Genomic DNA, 5,488 nt, shown 5'->3' with positions numbered 1-5,488 from the left:
TATTGCCGAAAGCCAATCGACCCTAGCTTAGATATAAATTGAGAGAGGATTTGTGGCCGTTTAGGTTTTAAATCACTGAGTGAGAGCAGGACATGCCTGGGACTGGTCAGAGTATGGCAGGGGCAGTCTTCAGGGAATGACCACTTCATTTTACTTCTAATGAGGCGGCAATGCCAGGCTGCTGTAGATTTTACCCAAGGTGTTGTGTAGGCATTTTTTAATGAAGTCTTAGACCGATTTTGCATGCTTTACCCAGCAGCCTAACCATGCTTCAAAGTTTCAATTTTTTGATTGATCTCGCTCATCTTGTTTGGGGGCGATGGGGTAGGGAAAACCTTCTGTAGCTGTTTGGAGGCAGATCCCACAAGAAAGAAAGAAACTTCAGAATTGAATAAGAACCTAATTGGTGCAAGCTAACTCTTTTTGGTAGTGTTAATTTTTTTTCATTTTGTGTGGACACTTCCACGGCCATACTTCCTTTTTGTACAGAGCACTCATTAACTGTAGCCCACAGCGGCTAATTTCCCGGCTCCCCCTCCCACTGCTTCACTTTATTTGTTTAGCTGACAGCCTTTTGAAGCAAGCAGGCAAAGCCTGCAAGAATTCCTGGCTTTTTTTCTCCCTTCATACTTGTTATTATTAGGAATATGGACAAGGTGCTAGCATGTGTGTTCCATCTGAAAATTGTGCCGGAGTGTCTATCTCTCGGGAAAGAATCAAATTGCTTCATAATCGTCATGGACCCAATTATGTAACTATTCGTAGACAAAATTCTTGCTAGTGCCAAGGGGAGTTTTGCCCTCATTTAGGGTTACAAGATCAAGTGCTAAAGGTATTTATAGCCACCTCACTCTCCCTAAGAAAATACCTTAAACTTGATTTGGGAGAAATAACTAAATGCACTATAGATGCTTTTCTTTCTCCTAGAATAATTTCTTCTAAGATGGATCAATGAAAAGGCATACCAAGAAAAGAAGAAAATTAAAATAAATTGCTCACTAGTGTTTTAACTCACAATTATCTCCTTTCTCGCTTTACATAATGTAATTTCAATTGGAGGATACAATGAAAAATAAAAATTGCTGGATCTCCTTGTTTCTTAGTCAAATCAATGCATCTCCTCGTCACATGCCCTCAGAAAACTCATTAAAAAATGAAAGGAAAAAAAGTTTCCAGGTATTCAAACAGTACTGTTTTTCCAAAAGATATCGTGGCATTGATCCTTTTGGGATGCAGTTCACTCCATAGTAGAATGCATGCCCTGCCCCAATTCCTGGTCCTGCCTTCCCCCTACTTTGCCTACCAAATTGCTAACAGCAGACGAAACAGTGAATTCAAGCCAGAAGTTTGGTTCTCTTCTGATTTTATAGCTCTTCCTTTAGTGGAAAGTGCTTGAGCTTTCCGGTTTTAATTACCTCATTTACAAATGAAGTGGGGAGATGAGCTATTCTGTCCTCTGGATCAAAATTTCCGTGATGGGTATTAGAAAGAATTTTTCTGAAGCTTAACTTTATCTACATACTAGTGACACTGAAGAACGGAAAGCCAATCACTGTATTGTACGTTCCACTTTCCATACAAGCCTATAGACCTGGTGTGATTTTTTTTTAATTAAATGGAAAGTTCTGCAGCCGAGGAGGAACTCTGAATTCAGACAGACTTATATTGCTGACTCTCTGAGGAGATTTGGGGCAGGTTATTTAGTCTCAAAACAGAAATTTATAATTGACTCAAAACAATACTGGTAGGTTTTCTCTGTATTGTGAATGAGTCACAATTTATGGTTTCAAGTACAAACTATTATGCTGCCTTAGGTATCCGCTGAGGTCAGGTCTTCATTTGGTGATTGAATGATTTCCATAAAATAAAAACCTGAGTGAAACCTTTTTATGGATGAGTACAATGGGGATATTGATACCTATTGTTTTAGATTGCTAAGCTACTCAAAGCAGATACCATGAAACGTTTTGGCTTTAACTACGGGAATTTATTAACATACAAGCTTACAGTTTTGAAGCCATGAAAATATCCAAATTTAGGCATCATTAACACGATGTTTTATTTTCCTGAAGACAGGCTGCCAGCAATCTGGTCTTCTCTGTCACATGGCAGGGCACATGGCCACATCTGCTGGTCTCTTCCTTCTCTCCTGGGTTTCATTGCTTTCAGCTTCTTGCTTCTGTGGTTCATTCTCTCTCTCCCTCTCTCTCTCTCTCTCTCATTCCCTCCCCCCCTTCTACCTCTCTCTCTCTTTTCATCCTGTAAGGACTTTAGTAAGAGGATTAAGACATACCCTGGTCCATGCCTTAATTGAAGTAATCTCATCAAAAGTTCTCACCTACAATAGGTGTCTTCCCACAAGAATGGATTAGCTTTAAGAACATGACTTTCTGGAGCAGATACAGTTCCAAATCACCAAATCTATCTTACTGGATTGCTAAGAGAATAAAGCATTCCAGACACAAAACTGCCCAACAGATGTTGTTGTGGCTATATTGTGCCCCAACAGAGCTGAGCAGTAGTGAAAAACATACTTGTCAAGCATTGGGAGACTTGGATTCTAGTTCCAGCTCTTCTACAACTAGCTGAGCCATACTACCTTCATTTATAAAATGGAGCGTTGAATATAAAGATCTTTAACTCTCCTTCTAGTGTTATTTTTTTTACAATTTTAATATGTTTGATGACCTCCCCTCCTCAAATACAGATATTCTTTCCCACAAATGTTTTAATAATCTTGACTGTTTTCTATCATTTATTACAATTCTTACTCTTCTCTGACTTTGTTAGTAAATATTCGGTCTTTTCTCTGTGGTGTCTGTATGAGTGGTACTTAGAATTAACAGAGATTTTTCAAGGACAAGCAGATTGGTCCACATTTGAAAACCAAGTTTATGAATTTTATAACAAAAGATATTTAAAATATTAAGAGATAAGCACTTTATTTTTTTAACATTCAAATCAAGCTCTTAGTAATTTGGCTTAAGAAAAACAGAAAGAAAAGCATATGAAAGGACCTGAATGGAGTAATGATTATTTAAGCACACAAATATTTCTCTTGGGATGGTAAGTGCAGTATGCCCCTTTCCCATTCAAAATGAACCTATAATAAAACATGCTCAAAACAATACTGGTACTTTTTCTCTATATTGCAAATGAATCACAATTTGTGGTTTCAAGCACAATAACTCTCTTTGGTATCCATTGAGGTCAGGTCTTCATTTGGTGATTGAATGGTTTCTATAAAATCAGAGCCTGAGTGACGACCTTTATGTATTATCCATTGATTATTAAGTTTCCTTGTTTGAACAAAGCAAATCTCTTTGAACAACCTATCTTTTATACTGCATATGCATCTCCTAAGTACTGACAGTCACTCAGAAATATCTCTGTTACTATAGCGGGATTTTACAGGCACAAAGATATCTTGGCTTAGAAAGCATTTAGAAGGTTGTAGTTAATTTTTCATTTGAAACCACTAAACAATGTATAGCAGATGAAAGTCCAAATCTATATTAGTAAGACAAGTCTCTCTCCCCTAAAAGACTCTCTGAAACCCACATGCATTTTAAAGAAAAAAATGCTACTGAAATGTCAATGAATTTTTCAAATGGATATGAATAAGTATGTTGGTGCATCACCTGATAATAAAAACCTAACGTGAAATTAAATATATTGTGTGATGAACCTATATACATATTGTAAAGACATCTTGAGCCATCATTAAATCGTATCAGTGTTGATTTTCACCTAAATAAGCATTACAAACTGAAATGCCTCCAGGGCCTAAGCAAGTTTCATAAATGGATGAGAGTCAGAAGCTAAACAATTGAGAGGTGTTAGCACTGCGATTGAGGCCTTATATAAAAGGCCTCAATCAAATTATGTTTGATTATGTTAGAAACCAAATTATGTTAGAAACCAAATAAAACCCACCATACCCAAATTAAACACACGGGGTGGAAATATTAGCATGAGAGGCTCAGAGTTTCATTTCTCTTTCAAATACATACTACAAAGAGATAGTGCTAGAAACTAAATACAAGAGGAAAACTTATTTGAGAAGTTGTTGAGGATAAAAGTGGAAATTGACTTAAATTCAGGCAACCAGAGTCATGAAAAGTGTATTTGAGAATTCAAAGGACAAAATCAAAACATTTTCTCAATTTTCCAGGAAAGTAAAAGGAATTGGAATGCTGACAGAAATGTTTGGCTGACATTTGACCTTAAAAAGAAAATGCCATTGTCATAGCTAAAAACCTTGAAACCAGTGACTCCCAGGTCAGGGTGATCAATTTCAAGAACTATCAACTGCTCTGTAGCACAGACATCAATGTGGAAAAAAAAAAAAAAAGAAGAAGAAGATGAAGGAAAAGGAGGAAAAAAAAATAGAAAAGGAGAAAAAGAGGTGGAGGAGGAGATGAGTATTTTTCTCTGAAACATGAGTTCATGACCAGATCAAATTTAGTCAGCATTCTGAGCATTAAGATAGTAGAAACAAGTAGTCAAAATGTTCTCTTGTCTGAGTGGCTACACCTAATTTATCAATCTAATTTTCAATAAATTGAGTTATTTTCCTACACCCCAGGTGGATTTCTAACCCACTAATAAGACAGCTGACCTGATTTGTCCCTGTGACCTCTTAGCTTGAGCTGCTTTGGGGGGATGGCTTGATTGACATGTGGCTTCTATGTACAGACATTGTACAGGAATGAACTTATCGGTTATGTCCACATGTTTTTGGTTTTGTGAAGTTACATTTTAGTTGTGCACATACTTAAGGACACATGTCAATAAACCTGCCCCAAGAGTTTTGAGGCAGTTGAGAGATGTGGTTTCAGATCCTGACTCTATCTCTTCCCAGTTCTGTAGACCTTAGGGAAGTTTCCTAACATCCCTGAGTCTCAATTTCTTCATTTACAAAATGACCCCGAACATTGCTTCCTCTCAGGGGGATAGTGAGGCTGCGCTGTACCCACATGGGTGAGCCTCCTGAGAAACAGCTGTGACACACAGTGTACTGAACACACAGTAAATGCATGTTCCTTTTCACAGCTCTTTGCACAGCTAGGATGAGTAATTGCATCAAATCATCTATAAGACTTTGAAAACAATCTCATTGTTGACTGGATTAATTCAACTCCCCTCTCTGGTCAGGAAGAAAATGTTGAAACAAAGAAAATTTAGACCAACGCTTGAGGATTCAATAGCTAACCAGAAACAAGGGAACAACTCATAAAGACATGAATAACCTAAAGGATTTAGTCTGTACTTCTTGATAGTAGATGCAGAAGCTTCCTATTGAGCAGTGATATTTTCAAAAAGGAAGCCAAAGGTGAGTTTGACTCAGAGAATTGAGGCCAGAAATTTCCAGTGAAAGAATTTCTGTTCAGGTGGGGTTGCCAGCTAACCACAAGACTATTTCTCGCCACCAATCATCCAGCTGTGCCTAAGTGTGCTTAAAGCTTTCGAGAGCAATCAGCAAGGG

Source organism: Tamandua tetradactyla, chromosome 21 (genome assembly GCF_023851605.1).
Source record: "Tamandua tetradactyla isolate mTamTet1 chromosome 21, mTamTet1.pri, whole genome shotgun sequence".
NCBI classification, from domain to species: Eukaryota; Metazoa; Chordata; class Mammalia; order Pilosa; family Myrmecophagidae; genus Tamandua; species Tamandua tetradactyla.
The sequence above is the reverse complement of the archived record's forward strand: the minus strand, read 5'-3'. Positions refer to the sequence as shown.